Source organism: Ceratotherium simum, chromosome 30 (assembly GCF_057802395.1).
Source record: "Ceratotherium simum simum isolate JZ-2026a chromosome 30, ASM5780239v1, whole genome shotgun sequence".
NCBI classification, from domain to species: domain Eukaryota; kingdom Metazoa; phylum Chordata; class Mammalia; order Perissodactyla; family Rhinocerotidae; genus Ceratotherium; species Ceratotherium simum.
In genome coordinates, this window is record NC_141929.1 from 19,656,800 (window position 1) to 19,675,530 (window position 18,731).

The following is an 18,731-nucleotide window of genomic DNA, read 5'->3' on the forward strand; positions in this document are numbered from 1 at the left end:
ATATGGTGTTTGTCTTTCTCTTTCTGGCTTATTTCATTTAGGGTTGTCCACTTTTTAATTGTTGATTTATAGGAGTTCTTCTGCACACGAGTCCTTTGTTACATACATGTTTGGTGAATATTGTTTCCTAGTCTGTGGCTTATCCGTTTTTTTAATGGTGTCTTTTAATGACCAGAAATTCTTTTAAATTTTGAAATCCAGTTTATCAATGGGTTAGTGCTTTTTGTATCCTGTCCAGGAAATCTTTACCTACCCTATGGTCTTGAAAATATTCTCTGATATGTTTTTCTAGAAGCTTTGTTGTTCTGGCTTTTACATTTAGGTCTTTGATCCATCTCAAATTAATTTTTGTATGCTCAGTGAAAGGAGAGGGGTGAAAGTTCTTTCTTTGCCATATGGATATCCAATTGTTCCAACACCATTTCTTTAAGAGTTTCCTTTCCCCATTGAATTGATTTAATACTTTGACTGTAATCAATTGACTGCATTTGTGTAGCTTGCAGAGTAAAGATAGTATTACAAAGCAGTAACTTTGCCTATAGAAATCCCTAATGGTTCTTTTTGAAGGCTGGCACTGAAAAATAGAAAGCATAATTTGTAATTTTTTTAAAAAGTATAGTTACAGGGCAAACTATTATAGATACATTTTTATTTTTTTTATTTTTTTATTTTTTTTGTGAGGAAGATCAGCCCTGAGCTAACATCCATGCTAATCCTCCTCTTTTTTTTTGCTGAGGAAGACCGGCTCTGAGCTAACATCTATTGCCCATCCTCCTCCTTTTCTTCCCCAAAGCCCCAGTAGATAGTTGTATGTCATAGTTGCATGTCCTTCTAGTTGCTGTATGTGGGACGAGGCCTCAGCATGGCCGGAGAAGTGGTGCGTCGGTGCGGGCCCGGGATCCGAACCCGGGCCGCCAGCAGCAGAGCGTGCGCACATAACCGCTAAGCCATGGGGCTGGCCCTAGATACATTTTTAAATAGCTTAGATGGAACCACCCAGGCTTCATCCATCTGTAGGCCTCTGAAGAGCTGGATGCTTTTAACAGGATCAGGGAGACACAATCCCAGAATAAGTAATGACACTTGAAAAAACCTGCAGTCAGGTCCTGAGAGGGAAACTCATAGCGATACAAGCCCACCTTAACAAACAAGAAAAAGCCCTAATAGGCAACCTTAAATTACACCTAACAGAACTAGAAAAAGAAGAACAAACAAAGCCCAAAGCCAGCAGAAGGAGAGAAATAATAAAAATCAGAGCAGAAATAAATGATATTGAGACCAAAAAAACAGTAGAAAGGATTAATGAAACAAAGAGTTGGTTCTTCGAGAAGATAAACAAAATCGACAAACCCTTAGCCAGGCTTACTAAGAAAAAAAGAGAAAAGGCTCAAGTAAATAAAATTAGAAATGAAAGAGGAGAAATTACAACGGATACCATGGAAATACAGAGGATTATAAGAGAATACTATGAGAAATTATATGCCAACAAATTGGACAATCTAGAAGAAATGGATAAATTCTTAGACTTATACAACCTCCCAAAATTGAACCAAGAAGAAATGGAGAATCTGAATAGACCAATAACAAGTAAAGAGATTGAAATAGTAATCAAAAACCTCCCAAAAAATAAAAGTCCAGGACCAGATGGCTTCTCCAGTGAATTTTACCAAACATTCAAAGAAGATTTAATACCCATCCTCCTCAAACTATTCCAAAAAATAGAGGAAGATGGAATACTTCCTGAATCATTCTATGAGGCCAACATCACCCTGATACCAAAACCAGACAAAGACAATACAAAGAAAGAAAATTACAGGCCAATATCGCTGATGAACATTGATGCAAAAATCCTCAACAAAATATTGGCAAACCGAATACAACAATATATTAAAAAGATCATACACCATGATCAAGTGGGATTTATACCAGAGACGCAGGGATGGTTCAACATCCGCAAATCAATCAACGTGATACATCACATCAACAAAACAAAGAATAAAAACCACATGATTGTCTCAATAGACGCAGAGAAGGCATTTGACAAGATACAACATCCGTTTATGATAAAAACTCTCAATAAAATGGGAATAGAAGGAAAGTACCTCAACATAATAAAGGCCATATATGACAAACCCACAGCTAACATCATACTCAACGGGGAAAGACTGAAAGCCATTCCTCTGAGAACAGGAACGAGACAGGGCTGCCCACTCTCACCACTCCTGTTCAACATAGTACTGGAGGTTTTGGCCAGAGCCATTAGGCAAGAAAAAGGAATAAAAGGAATCCAAATAGGTAACGAAGAAGTGAAACTCTCACTATTTGCAGATGACATGATTGTATATATAGAAAACCCTAAAGAATCTGTTGGAAAACTGTTAGAAACAATCAACAACTACAGCAAAGTTGCAGGGTACAAAATCAATCTACAAAAATCAGTTGCATTTCTATATGCTAATAATGAACTAACAGAAAGAGAGCTCAAAAAGATAATACCATTTACAATTGCATCCAAAAGAATAAAATACCTAGGAATAAATCTTACCAAGGAGGTGAAGGACCTATACAATGAGAACTACAAGACATTATTGAGGGAAATCCACGATGACATAAAGAAATGGAAAGATATCCCATGCACGTGGATTGGAAGAATAAACATAGTTAAAATGTCTATATTACCTAAAGCAATCTACAGATTCAATGCAATCCCAATCAGAATCCCAATGACATTCTTCACAGAAATAGAAAAAGAATACTAAAATTTATATGGGGCAACAAAAGACCCGAATAGCTAAAGAAATCCTAAAGAAAAAGAACAAAGCAGGAGGCATCACAATTCCTAACTTCAAAACATACTACAAAGCAATAGTAATCAAAACAGCATGGTACTGGTACAAAAACAGACACACAGATCAATGGAACAGAATTGAAAGCCCAGAAATAAAACCACACATATACGGACAGCTAATTTTCGACAAAGGTGCTAAGAACATGCAATGGAGAAAGGAAAGTCTCTTCAATAAATGGTGTTGGGAAAACTGGACAGCCACATGCAAAAGAATGAAAGTGGACCATGTGCTATCGCCATTCACAAAAATTAACTCAAAATGGATCAAAGACCTGAAGGTGAGACCTGAAACTATAAAACTCATAGAAGAAAATATAGGCAACACACTATTTGACATTGGTTTTAAAGGAATCTTTTCGGATGACATGCCTACCCAGACTAGGGAAACTAAAGAAAAAATAAACAAGTGGGACTTTATCAGGCTAAAGAGCTTTTATAAGACAAATGAAACCAGAATCAAGATGAACAAACAACCAACCAGCTGGGAGAGAATATTTGCAAAACATACATCTGACAAGGGGTTGATCTCCATAATATATAAAGAACTCACACAATTGAACAACAAAAAAACAAACAACCCGATCAAAAAATGGGCGGAGGAAATGAACAGACACTTCTCCAAGGAAGATATACAGATGGCCAATAGGCACATGAAAAGATGCTCAACATCACTAATCATCAGGGAAATGCAAATCAAAACAACACTAAGATATCACCTCACGCCTGTTAGAATGGCTATAATCACCAAGACAAAAAACAACAAATGTTGGAGAGGATGTGGAGAAACAGGAACCCTCATACACAGCTGGTGGGAATGCAAATTGGTGCAGCCTCTATGGAAAACGGTATGGAGATTCCTCAAAGAATTAAAAATAGAGATGCCCTATGATCCAGCCATCCCACTACTGGGAATCTATCCAACGCACCTGAAATCAACAATCCAAAGAGGCTTATGCACCCCTATGTTCATTGCAGCATTATTCACCATAGCCAAGAAGTGGAAGCAACCTAAGTGTCCCTCGACTGACGATTGGATTAAGAAAATGTGGTATATATATACAATGGAATACTACTCAGCCATAAAAAAGACAAAATCGTCCCATTTGCAACAACATGGATGGGCCTGGAGCGTATTATGTTAAGTGAAATAAGCCAGAAAGAGAAAGACAAACACTGCATGATCTCACTCATATGTGGAATATAAACCAACACATGGACAGAGAAAACTGGACTGTGGTTACCAGGAGCAGTGGGGGTGGGGGTGGGGGTGAGCACAAGGGGTGAAGGGAGTCATATATGTGGTGATGGACAAACAAAAATGTACAACCCAAAATATCACAATGTTAGAAACCATTAAAACATCAATAAAAAAAAAAAAACAAAAACAAAACAAAACAAAAAAAAAACCTGCAGTCAGTCAAAAGCATTCTTAAAGGTACACAGTCATGCATCGATTAACGACAGGGATACCTTCTGAGAAATGCATCGCTAGGTAATTTCGTCACTGTGCAAACATCACGGAGTGTACTTACACAAACCTTAGATGGTATAGCCTACTATGCACCTAGACTATATGGTACTAATCTTATGGGACCACCGTTGTTTATGTGGTCCGTTGTTGACTGAAACATCGTTATGTGGCACATGACTATACTGAGAGGTACATTAGGATAAATAAAGGATAACATGACAGAAAAACATAACTACTCAATTCCTCTATTTCTCCTCTAATTGAAGACCTAGCTGGAAAGAGCAAGTGTGGGGATGGTAGAATACCCAGTTCTCAATGAGTTTTGTTCCCCAGTCTATTTAAGTTACATGCCAGGGCCGGCCCCGTGGCTTAGCGGTTAAGTGCACGCGCTCCGCTGCTGGCGGCCCAGGTTCGGATCCCGGGCGCGCACCAACGCACCGCTTCTCCAGCCATGCTGAGGCCGCGTCCCACATACAGCAACTAGAGGGATGTGCAGCTATGACATACAACTATCTACTGGGGCTTTGGGGGAAAAAGTAAATAAATAAAAATTATAAATTACATCCTGGGGTCTGAGAAAACTACCAGGTGACCATGCTATACCCTCATATACTGTCAATAAACTTTGAGGCATTGTGGAGCAGAGGGAGATGGCAGAAGATGGATGATACATAACATTTGTCCCAGTTTTCAAAAGGTGGGAAAAGAAACACCAGCTGTAGGTGTTTGAGCCTGATGCTGATGATTCCTCAGAAAAACACTAGTACACTTTATCAAACAAATGGCCTCTAAACAGTTGGAAAGAGAACTGTGAACACTGCAAGGAATATGGGTTTATAAAGGACAGTATCATCTAACAGACATTTATTAAGGGCTAACTCTATGCCAGGTGCCTAAGCTACAAACAGCTGGTTGCTGGCCTTGAGGAAATTATTCTGACTCTGTGTGTGTGTTTAGTAACAGTATAATCTTTTTTGTTATGTTTACTGAATTGATTGATCCAGGAGAGAGTCATATATAAATATCATTTACAGTCATATGCTGCATAACAGCATTTCAGTCAACAACGGACCACATATACGATGGTGGTCCCATAAGATTAGTACCATATAGCCTAGGTGTATGGTAGGCTATACCATCTAGGTTTGTGTATGTACGCTCTATGATGTTTACACAACAACAAAATCACCTAACGATGCATTTCTGAGAATGTATCCCTGTCGTTAAGTGACACATGACTGTATTTGGATGTCAGATGTGCATTTTATGTAGCCTCTCATCCCATTGGGCAAAAGGAGAAATGAGAGCTAGTATAGTTAAGTGAAATTGTAATTACTTTAAACACCTAATCCAGAAAATGATGGAGGCCTCAGTTTCCTCATCTGTAAAGGAAGATAATAATAGTACCTGCCTCTGGATATTTTGATAGTTAAATAAGGTGATACCTGTAAAGCACTTGACACATAGTGTATACTCAAAAAAATGCTATTGTTTTGGCTTGAATTGAAGACATAGCCTGCTAATCAAATTTGCAACTGATTCAAAGCTGGTAGGGATAGTGAATAAATATTCAAAAAGATCTCAACTGGTATACAGCCACCCAAATTAAACTAAATGAAATTTATTAGAGGAAAAATTAAAGGTACTGAAAACACTTTAATTTGTACACCCATGTTCATAGCAGCATTATTCACAGTAGCTGAAACGTGGAAGCAACTCAAGTGTCCATGGACAGATGAATGGATAAGCAAAGTGTAGTATATACATTCAGTGGAATATTGTTCAGCCTTAGAAAGAAGGGAAGTTCTGACACACGCTACAACAGGGGTGAACCTTGAGGACATTATGCTAAGTGAAATAAGCCAGTCACAAAAGCACAAGTATTATATGATACCACTCACTTGAGGGACCTAGAGTAGTCAAACTCAGAGAGACAGGGGCTGGAGGGAGAGGTGAATAGAGTTATTGTTTAATGGATATAGAGTTTCAGTTTTGCAAGGTAAAAAGAATTCTGTGGATGGGTGGTGGTAATAGTTGCACAACAGTGTGAATGTTCTCCACTGAACTGTACGTTTAAAAATGGTTAAGGTGGTAGATTTTATGTTATCTGTATTTTACCATTAAAATAAAATAAAATGAAAACCTAACTATACAAGTACAGAATATTTATTAGCATGTAAAACATCCTACTGTGTATCAGGATGACATGGCTGTTTAAATTCTAAAATGAATGTAAGCTGCTTAATAGGAATGTAGTGTCCAGAAAAAGAAGGCCAGAGTATGCTCAGGAGATGGTGTTCACTTTTGGGGTCCCCATTTGAGGGGGATGTTGGCAAACCAGAGCAGCCTTGGCCAGTAGGGTGGTAGAGAGTAAGAGGAAAGCCTGAGGGAATTAGGGGAGTTTGGTCTGTAAAGGAGTTTATCAGTTGCTTTTGTTGTATAACAAACAGCCTCAAAATTCAGTAGCTTAAGACAAACATTATTTCTCATGATTCTTTTTTTTTCCAGCTTTATTAAGATATAATTGACATATAACATTGTATAAATTTAAGGTGTTTACAACATGTTGATTTGACTTCCTCATGATTCTTTGAGTGACCTGGGTGATTGTTCTGGTCTGGGTCAGCTCAGCTGGAACTGGATGGCCTGGGATGGTCTCACTCACATAACTGACGGTTGGCTCAGTGTCAGCTGGGGCAGTGGGGATGACTTGGTCACATGTCTCTCATGACCCAGCAGGATGACCTAGGCTCGTTCACATGGTGATGGTACCGGAGATCCCAAGAATAGCAAGAGAGCAGGCCTTCATGCACAAGTACTTCTCAAACCTATTGTGTCATGTTGCTGATGTCCCATTGGCCAGAGCAAGTGACATGGCTAAGTCCAGAGTCATCATGGGAAGTGATTGACTATCCAATGGCGTGAAACCAAGGAAAGGAATTATTGTGGCCATTATGCAAACAACCTACCACAACCTAGAAAGTTTAGAAGACACATGAGAATTTCATTAGAAACATCGCAGGTAGTTCCACAATGTAGAAGTCAGACCAAGGACTTCAAGTCCATCTAAAGAAGAACTTGCTGACTAAAATGGCCCCAGGAGAACAGAAGTAGGCCACCAGTAAAAGGAGGGCCTTGTCATCAGATGTGTTGGAGAGGCTGTGTGACCTCTTGTCTTTCTGACCAACTTGGACCTGTTACATCATCTCTTTCAGGAAGCCTTTCCTGCTTGCACACCACTTGTGGCCCCTGTAGTTAATGGTACTATTCTCTGTGCCACACACAGGTTTCTCTTGCTCTACTTATGATACCAAATAACAATTTTGTTTACATGCTTGTCTTGTCCATGAAATGGAGTTCCTTGAGGGCTTGGATCTGATTCACCATCTCAGTGTCAATATCTGCAAGAAATTGTGTTCCATCCTCACGTTGCCTCCTGGTGGTCAGATTACTGTGGCAACTCCAGCCATAGAATCTGCATTTCAGGCAGAAAGAAAGGAGAAAGAGGAAAAAAGAGTGCCTGTCAGTTGAGATTGCCTGCTTTAAAGAACGTTTCCATAAGCTCTACCAAATTGTACCTTCTTTCTATATTTATCTTCTTAGACATACCTCTTTACAAGAGAGGCTAGGAAATACAAGTTTTAGCTCTGCATGTTGCATTTGGTAGGAAAGGATTCATAGGCACCTTCTGCCCTGGGTCTGACCTCTACTTGAGCTACCTAATGAATAAGTGACCTCTCTGAAGTTATGCACTAACGCCAGAATTCCCAGAATCTGTGACTCCTCACACACACAGTGAGGTAGGGTGTGTTTTTCTGTATCATAATCCTGACTACCTTCATGACTATATTCTGTCACTTGGAGCTCCTAACCTTATAACCCATGGAATAGGGCAGAGTCCAGCAAACCTTTCCTGTAAAGGGCCAGATGGTAAATATTTTCAGCTTTGTGGACTGTATGGTCCCTGTTGCACTTTGCTGTTGCAGTACAAAAGCAGTCGTAGATAAAGGAATGGATGACTGTGTTCCAGTGAAACTTTATTTACAAAAACAGGTGTCAGGTTGGATTTGACCCACCCCTGAGGCAGGGAGTGGGTCTCGTCCTATGGTTTTGCAGAAGCTGTGGCTCTGTGGACTAGACATACAGAAGATAAGATGATGTTCAGCCAGTCTGGGAAGAACAGAATCCACAAGTCCCAGCTTCTGCATAAGTCTAACAGTCAGGCCTTTTGAGTTCCCCGTTTCTCTTAATGACGCTATAAATTCTCCATCAGTTAGGCTTAGAGCTTCAATGTCATTTTTTAGGGGGTCGCATTTATTGAAATATAATTTACATGCCAGTAAATTTACACTTTTTAATGTACGGTTTTATGAGTTTTGACAGATGCATGCAGTCATATAACTACCACCATATTCAAGATATAGAACAGTTCCCTCACCCACCCACCCCCAAAATTCCCTGTAGCCCATTGTAGTCAACCCATGTCCCCAGTTCCAACCCTTGGCGACTGCTATTTCCTGTCCTATAGTTTGCCTTTTCCATTATGTCATGTAAATGGAATCATACGGTGTGGAGCCTTTTGAGTCTGGCATCTTTCAGTTAGCATAATGCATTTGAGATTCATTCATGTCCTTGTGTGCATTGATGGTTTGTTTGTTTTTATTGCTGAGTAGTATTCCATTGCATTGGAATACTTTGTTTATCCATTCACCAGTTGAAGGACGTTTGTGTTGGTTCCAGGTTTTGGCAATTATGAATAAAGCCAGTATTAGACATTAGAAAGTAGACATTCACATACACATTTTTGTGTGAACATTCGGTTTTAATTTATCTTGGTAAATACCTAGAAGTGGGATTGCTAGGTTGTATGATAAGTGTATATTTAACTTCATAAGATGACAAACTATTCCAAAGTGGCTGTACCATTTTTCATTTTCACCAACAATGAACAGTTGCTTTATAGCCTTGCCAGTATTTGATACTAGGTTTTCTGAATTTCAGACATTCTAATAGGTGTGTAGTTGTATTAAATAAGTTTTAATTTGCTTTTTTAATTAATGCAATCTAATAACCAATCTAATGACTGTTGATATGGTGAATTATAGTAACTGATTTTAGAATGTTGAACCAGCCTTACATTCCTGGGATTAAATCCTCTTAGTCATGATGTATTGTCCTTTTAACACATTGCTGGATTCAGTTTGCTAATATTTTGTTGAGGATTTTGTGCCTGTGTTTATGAAGGACATTGGTCTGTAGTTCAGTGTCATTTTTGGTTCTTCCCTCTCCCCTCATAATCCCAAATCCTATTGACAGCTCTCTGCTCCGTTTTATTCCCTCCCTCAACCCCTCCTTATCTCTTACTTGATATCTGAACTGTGTCTCTGTGTCTAGTGTCTCCTATCCACCTACATCAAATTAAAAAAAAAACTCAATGGTTCTCATTGCTAACTATATTAGTCAGGGTCCAGGCAGGAAACAGCCAGCACACTCAGAGGGTTAATTGAAAAGCCTTTAATGAACAGATTATTTACAGTGGTGTGAGCAGTAAGAGAAACCCACAGGGCCGGCCCCGTGGTTTAGCGGTTAAGTGCGCGTGCTCTGCTACTGGCGGCCCGGGTTCGGATCCCGGGCGCGCACCGATGCACCACTTCTCTGGCCATGCTGAGGCCACATCCCACATACAGCAGCTAGAAGGATGTGCAGCTATGACATACAACTATCTACTGGGGCTTTGGAGAAGAAAAAAAGGAGGAGGATTGGCGGTAGATGTTAGCTCAGAGCCGGTCTTCCTCAGCAAAAAGAGGAGGATTAGCACGGATGTTAGCTCAGGGCTGATCTTCCTCACCAAAAAAGAAAAAAGAGAAACCCACAAGGGATGGTGGAGCACCCAGGGACTGGCTACAGCTGGTAGTGAGTGTTACCACCCTAGGCACAATGGGGAAAGGGGAGGGGTTACAGAAACCAGCAAAAGCTATGGCCATGGGAAAGGGATCCTCTATAGGCAGGGTGACCTTGGTCAAGGAACACAGCCCCTCCCAGAACCACGTCCTGGTAGGGAGAGAGGGCAGAGAATAAATAAATAAATACATCCATCTATTCATCATCTGTCCATCTCTCTTCTTGCTCTCTGATCTCCTCCTAGTGCTTCCCATTGGCTGGACCCAGAGGGAAGCCAGAGGGCCTGGAGCTCAGGTGACATAGTCCTTAGAGATTGGACTTCTGACTCCTGAGAGACAGCAGGACAGAGAGGGGATAAGGTGGGACAGACCAACAATATCAAGCACACCCACCTATCAAAGTCCAAACTCCTTAGGTTAGTACTTGGTACCACCAGCTCTGCCTCCTACTTGCCTTTCTGACTTGTTGTCCTTGAAATTTGGGCTGTCTTTTCATCTTTTTATTCCCACAGCCTCCCTGTTAGGCCCTCAGTAAAGGTGTGACATATGAACAGATCATTATTGGTTTGAGTGGTGGATCTGAGGCAAGCAGTTGCCAAGCCAGAGACCAGAATGAACTTTCCTGGCTCACACTCATCACTAAGGATAAAAGAAAAGTTCTTCCACACATACAAGCCTCTGCTTTTACAGAGGCTCAGAGAAGCTAAGTAACCTGCCCAAGGTTTCACAGCTGGTCGTGACAGATCTGTCGTGCACAGCCACCTGTGGAACCCTGGAAAAGTGACCTAGCCCCTCTGAGCTTCTGTTTCCCCATCTGTAAAACAGGGTTGCATGGACCTAGAGAGATGTACTATGTATATTACACTAAACACTGTCTGGCCTATTGCAGTCACTGCATATTAGCTCAGAATATTATCTTCATATTCCTACATGGCTTTTGAAGAGGAGACATCTAAATCAGTCACAGAAATCTTTTTAAAAATGACCTATGCAGTGACTTACTATGGGCCAGGCCCTGTTATAATTCCTTATAAATATTAACTCATTTAATCCTTAACTCCTCCCTATGAGGTAAATATAATTATCCCCATTTTACAGATGAGGAAACAGAAGCACACACTGATTAAGAAACGTACCTGAGATTACCCTAGCCAGTAAGTGGTGGAGCCAGGATTTGAGCCCAGGCAAGGTGACTGCAGATTCCGTGCCTCTAACCTCTGTGCTCCCTTCCCCGTAACCTGTTGCCTTGTCAAAGTACTGTTATGTAAAGCCAGTCCTGTCAAGGCACTTTCCACCCTTCATTCCTGACCAACATGTGGTGATTGGAATGCATGTGAACTAGGGAGGACTGGGTTTGTGGAGCTCGTTGGAGGCACGTGAAAGGTGTGTACAAGGATGTTAGGGGTGGGCCGGCCCTGTGGCTTGGTGGTTAAGTGCACGCGCTGCGATGCTGGTGGCCTGGGTTCGGATCCCGGGTGTGCATCGAGGCACCACTTCTCCGTCCATCCTGAGGCCGAGTCCCACATACAGCAACTAGAAGGATGTGCAGCTATGACATACAACTATCTACTGGGGCTTTGGGGGGAAAAAAATAAAATAAATAAAATCTTAAAAAAAAAAAAAAAAAGGATGTTAGGGGCAAGAAGTAGGGAAATTTTAGGGGCAAGAAAGGAGAGTCACTGAAATAAATGAGGAAAACCAGCTCTGCCTGCTTAAGCAGGAAATACCTAGTCATCAAGCCTGCCTAGCTTCATGCCATCTGGCTTCCTCAGAGGCCAGCTGATGCCCCATAATGGGTGTTGATGAAGCTGCCCTTTGAGTCAGTGTCAGTAAAACAGGTTATTAAAATTTCTTTTAATCCGTCTGTTGTTTTAAGCCACGGATGCAAACATACACCCAAGTATAACTAGGGCGTGAAAGAATGAGGTGCCAGAGAGGAGGAAGAGTGCCCTGGGTATGAATTTAGAGAGGACATGGACATCCTTGCTTATGGTGGCTGTGTCTCACTCCCTTGGCTCTTATAGCTGTTGGTAATTAATGACCCACAAAACTTAAGCAGAATCTTACTTATCTAGTGCTACAAATTTGATACTCTCAAGCTCTAAGAATATCCATGACCTATAAGTAACAAAAAAAAAAAAACCCTGTACATGCAGAAAGTGACCAAAATAGCTGAAGCAAGTCCAGAACATGAAAATTATAGAAGACACTATGTGACTGACCTATTTTCCAACTAGAAGGGACACCTGTAAGGGCAGGAGAATTATCTGCAAAGAGGAAAGAGAGGTGGCCAAGAGGCCACAGACATTGTTCATCATCATCAGAAAGAAAGATGGTTAAGATAACACCTAATGGTAGAGTGCAGGGGGCATGCCAATTTCCACAGCTCCAGAGAGTAGAAACAGGAAGGCAGGAAGCTGACAAGGTTCTGGAGTTAAGGCAGCCCAAGTCATGCTTATTTCAGTGGTTCACGAAGGCACTGTTGACCTTCAGGGGTTGAGCGATTCAGGATGCTGTACTGGGCTATACTAGTAAACCATTCTCTAACATAGATGTACTTTTCCCAGTACACTTATATCTACAGTAGAAGCAAAAGAGATGCTGGATCTGAAAATGAAATTAAGAAAACAATTCCATTTATAATAGCATAGAACAAAATTAAATACTTAGAAATAAATGTAACAAAAAGTGTGTAACTTACACTGAAAACTACAAAACGTTGTTGAAAGAACTTAAAGATGACCTAAATAAATGGAAAGATATCCCCTGTTCATAGATCAGAAAGCTTAATATTGTTAAGATGACAGTATTGCCCAAATTGATCTACAGACTCAAAGCAATCTCTATCAAAATCCAAGATTGACAAACTGATCCTAAAATTCATAGGAAAATGCAAAGGACCCAGAATAGCCAAAATAATATTTAAAAAGAACAAAGTTGGAAGACTCACTGATTTCAGGACTTACTATAAATCTAAAGTAATCAAGACAGAGTGGTATTGGCATAAGGATAGACATAGATCAATGGAATAAATTGAGAGTCCATAAATAAACCCATACATTTATGATCAGCTGATTTTCAACAAAAGTGCCAAGGTCATTCTGGGGGAAAGAATAGTCTCTTCAACAAATGATGCTGGAACAACTGAATAACCACATGCAGAAGAATAAAGTTGGACCCCTGTACCTCCCAATTCTTCCCTCCCCCCATCCCCTGCCGTTAATTTACTTTCTGTCTCTGTGGATTTGCCTATTATGAACCTTTTATTTATTTATTTTAATTTTATTTATTTATTCATTTTTCCCCCAAAGCCCCAGTAGATAGTTGTATGTCATAGCTGCACATCCTTCTAGTTGCTGCATGTGGGACGCGGCCTCAGCATGGCTGGACAAGCAGTGTGTCGGTGCGCGCCCGGGATCCAAACCCGGGCCGCCAGCAGCGGAGCGCGCGCACTTAACCGCTAAGCCATGGGGCTGGCCCTATTTATTTATTTTAAAATAATGATATTTGATATATTTTCTTGCCATTTTTTACTGGTTAGGGAGCAGTCCAATATTGAAGAGAGTTGACAGTGGGCATCCATCTCTCAATTTCAAGGAGAAAATTTTTTTTTGGCAGGCAAAGAGTCTCCCTGAGCTAACTTCTGTTGCCAATCTTCCTCTTTTTTTTTCCCTCCCCAAAGCCCCAGTAAATGGATGTATATCCTAGTTGTAAGTCCTTCTAGTTCTTCTATGTGAGCTACTGCCACAGCATGGCAACTGACAGACAGTTGGCATGGTTCTGCAACCGGGAAACAAATCTGGGCTGCCGAAGGGGTGAGAGCGCCAAACTTTAACCAGTAGGCCATCAGGGCTGGCTCATGAACCTTTTATATAAATGGAATCATATAATATGTGGCCTTCTGTGACTAGCTTCTTTCACTTAGCGTAATGTTTTCAGGGTTCATCCATGTTGTAGCTTGCATCAATACTTCATTACTTTTTGTGGCTGAATAATACTATGTTGTGTGGATATACAACATTTTTTTTAACTCATTCAGCAGTTGATGGACATTTGGGCTGTTTCCACTTTTTGGCTATTATGATAATTCTCCTATGAACATTCATGTACAAATCTTTGTGAGATGATAATGGTGTTAATATAATCTAAAAGGATCTCAATAAACAACTGTTCCCCTCTATTTAATTCTCCCAGAAAGAAAAACACACTCATCATAGGTCACTCTGAAGCCATTGTTGTCATTTTGAGTAATCGTACCCCAACTTTTAACTGATTTATAGCTAATAATTTCACAGAGCATTCTTCTTACTGGGTTGTCTTAGTTTGTGTTTTGAAACTCACCTCTCTTGGAGATAACCGTTGAAAGTAACCTTGCAAAAAACTAGACCTGTCTTAAGATTTCTGAATCATGCAGGGCCATAAAAGTCATAGGAAAGAATCTGGACTTCATACTGAGTCCAATGGGAATTCACTGAAGAGTTTAAAGAGGAAAGGAGTGATATGATCCCATTTGCATTTTAGAAAGATCTCTTTGCAATTTGAGGAATGGATGAGGGAAGGAAAGGATGGAAACCAGAGAGATCAAGTAGAAGGTTGTTGCAGTCATCTAGGTGAGTGGTGCTGGGGGCTAGACTAGAGTGGTGGCAAAGGGAATGACAAAGAAGAGGTAGATTTAAGAGATAATGAGGGTTTGCCCCGTGGCTTAGTGGTTAAGTGCGCGAGCTCCGCTGCTGGCGGCCCGGGTTCGGATCCCGGGCACGCACCGACGCACCGCTTCTTCAGCCATGCTGAGGCTGCGTCCCACATACAGCAACTAGAAGATGTGCAACTATGACATACAACTATCTACTGGGGCTTTGGGGGAAAAAAAGGAGGATGGGCAATAGAGGTTAGCTCAGAGCCGGTCTTCCTCAGCAAAAAGAGGATTAGCACAGATGTTAGCTCAGGGCTGATCTTCCTCACAGAAAAAAAAAAAAGAGAGAGAGATAATGAGAAGGTAGGATAAACAAGACTTGACAATGAGTTACCTATACAGGTAAGGGAATAGAAAAGTTGGGGATGCTGGCAGCTTTCTGGGTTGAGGAACTGAGTTGATGATAGTGACATTCCATGAGACAGAATATAGCAAGAAAGTGTTTGAGAGAGGGTTTATGATAATTATTAAATGCTGACTATATACTAGACACTTTGCTAGGCACTTAAAACTGGACCTCATTTAATCTTCAAAAGACCCCAGGAGCTAAATAGCGTTAGACCTGTTTTACCCATGAGAAAGATTGCATTCAGCTAAGAAGTGGTGAAGCCAGGATTTGAACCCAGGTTTCTCTGATGCCTTCACTTCATGAGCTCTCGCCATCTCACTTGACTACCTCTGTTCAGATTTGGTCACGTAGGTTTTGTGGAGCTTATAGAACATCAGTGTGTAGTCAGGAGTGGAAAATATGTGTGTAAAGCTCTGGAGAGAAAGCTAGGCTTGTGCTGCAGATTTGGAAGTCACCAGTATACTAATTAAAGCCTTGGACATGAGTAGTAAAGAGAGCATGTGAAGCAAGAAGAGGGTGCCTCTAATAGAACCTCAAGAACCCTTAGCGATGAAGGAGCTGGGGGCGAGAGCAAGGGAGCCTGAAAGCGGCACTCAGAAATGACCAGGGGGGGCTGGCCCCGTGGCTTATAGCGGTTAAGTGCGCACGCTCCGCTGCTGGCAGCCCAGGTTCGGATCCCGGACGTGCACTGACTCACCGCTTCTCCGGCCATGCTGAGGCCGCGTCCCACATACAGCAACTAGAAGGCTGTGCAACTATGACATACAACTGTCTACTGGGGTTTTGGGGGAAATAAATAAATAAATAAAAATTAAAAAAAAAAAAAAAAGAAATGACCAGGGGCCTGGCCTGGTGGCATAGTGGTTAAGTTTGGCGTGCTCTACTTTGGCGGCGCGGGGTTCACAGGTTTGGATCCTGGGCGTGGACCTATGCCACTCATCAGACCATGCTGTGGCAGTGTCCCACATGCAAAATAGAGGAAGATGGGCATGGATGTTAGCTCAGGGCCACTCTTTCTCAAGCAAAAAGAGGAAGATTGGCAACAGGGCCAATTAGTTAGCTCAGGGCCAATCTTCCTCACCAAAAAAAAAAAAAAAAAAAACAAAAAAAAACAAAAAAAAGAAATGACCAGAAAGGTAGGTGGATGTCATGGTTGGGGAGGGAAGAGACGTATGTATCCCTAGTACTCAGAGTTGGGGAATGAAATAGTTGATTATGATGCATTTACAAAAGAAATGCCTTGTCTCCGTTAAACTGACAGATAGGTTGACTGTGATCTGTGAGGAGATGCAAGTGAAGCAATGTTATGCGGATAAAAGTAGACCATCAAAATCATACATTTGGATAAACCTTTTTAAAGCGTGTGATTTGCAGTGACCAAGATCAGAAGTAGTCAGAATTTTTAAGATAATTGGTAGACTAAGGGACTGTAAAGTGTTTATAAAATTATTTAAAATGGTATAGCGCCTGTGGAAAATAGTATAGTGGTTCCTCAACAAGTTAAAAATAGAATTACTGTATGATCCAGCAATTTTACTTCTGGGTATATACCCAAAAGAATTCAAAGCAGGATTTGAGAGAGATTTGTACACTCATGTTCATAGCAGCATTAGTCATAGTACGTAAAACGTGGAAGTAACCCAAATATCCATAGAAAGATGAATGGATAAACAAAATGTGATATGTACATGCAATGGAGTATTATTCGACCTTAAAAAGGGAGGAAATTCTGACATATGCTACAACATGGATGAACCTGGAGGACATGCTAAGTGAAATAAGCCCATCACAAAAAGACGATTACTGTACGATTTCATTTAATATGAGGTACCTAGAGTAACCAGATTCACAGAGACAGAAATAGAATGGTGGTTGTTCGCCATGGCTTAGCGGTTAAGTGCGCGCCCCCCGCTGCTGGCGGCCTGGGTTCGGATCCCGGGCACGCACCGATGCACAGCTTCTCCGGCCATGCTGGGGCCGCGTCCCACATGCAGCAGCTAGAGGGATGTGCAGCTATGACATGCAGCTATCTACTGGGGCTTTGGGGGGAAAAATAAATAAATAAATAAAATCTTAAAAAAAAAAAAAAGAATGGTGGTTGCCAGGAGTTGGGAGGAGGGGTTGAAATGAGGAGTTATTGTTTAATGGGTACGGAAGTTCAGTTTTACAAGATAAAATGAGTTTTGGAGGTGGATAGTGGTGATGGTTGCACAACAATATGAATGTACTTAATACCACTGAACTGTATACTTACAAATGGTTAAGATGGTAAATTTTATGTGTATTTTACCACAAAAAAATAAAAACCAAATAAAAGAAAATGATGATGACACAGCCTCATCCCCACAGTGTGATTTGGTGGGTCTGGGGTCAGCAGTAACCCTAATACACAGCCAGAGTGGGGACCACTGGTTTAGCTAAGGGGGTGCCATATGGGGAACCTGATACCCAGAGCACATCTAAATCTTGTCTTGGTTTCCAAGCAGACTTTTGTTTGGTCTGGTTTTTATTTCATTTTTTTTTTTTTTTTTTTTTTAAAGATTTTATTTATTTATTTTTTCCCCCCAAAGCCCCAGTAGATAGTTGTGTGTCATAGCTGCACATCCTTCTAGTTGCTGTATGTGGGACGCGGCCTCAGCATGGCCGGAGAAGCAGTGCGTCGGTACGAGCCCGGGATCCGAACCCGGGTCGCCAGCAGTGGAGCGCGCTCACTTAACCACCAAGCCACGGGGCCAGCCCTTTATTTCATTTTATAACCCTTATGATCAGATGGAAAAACTCCACAATAAGACATATTCATTGTAGAAAATTTGGCAAAATTCAAAAAACAAAAATCATAATCACATCAACATGAGTAATCATTATTAAATTCAGGTGTATTCTGGTCCTTCTGTTATGTGTGAAATATGTTTATAGATATAGAAATCCTTGTATATTCTCATACATATATACTTCCTTTACACTTTTTTTTAACAAAATTGATGTCATACTTCACATATTGTTTTGTTTTCCCCCTTTTTAATGAATATATGGCAGTGTCTTTCAGGTCATTGAGGGCCATCTACCTCTTGGTTTTCAGTGGCTCCATAGTGTTATTTATGTAACCCATTACTGTTATTGAACATCCAGATTGTTTCCCAGTTTTTCACTATCATAGTCAATGTTGGCGTGAATATCTTTATACAAAAGTATAATTTTAAACATCTTTTTTGTTGCTGCCAGTTTGGTAGTTGAAAAACATTTTTTTGATTTTTTTTTTTTTCCTACTGAACATTTTCCTATGCTTGCTGTCATTAACTTTTTTTTTTTTTTTCATGAGGAAGATCAGCCCTGAGCTATCATCCATGCTAATCCTCCTCTTTTTGCTGAGGAAGACCAGCTCTGAGCTAACATCTACTGCCAATCCTCTTAGTTTTTTTTTTCCCCAAAGCCCCAGTAGATAGTTGTATGTCATAGTTGCACATCCTTCT

At 40.8% G+C, this 18,731-nt stretch overlaps 1 protein-coding gene across 1 annotated transcript in view; it reads left to right on the plus strand.

Annotated features, from left to right (window-relative positions):
• GFOD2 (Gfo/Idh/MocA-like oxidoreductase domain containing 2) overlaps nucleotides 1-18,731 on the plus strand; it is a 46,529-nt gene that overhangs the window by 14,303 nt on the left and 13,495 nt on the right. The window lies entirely within an intron of this gene.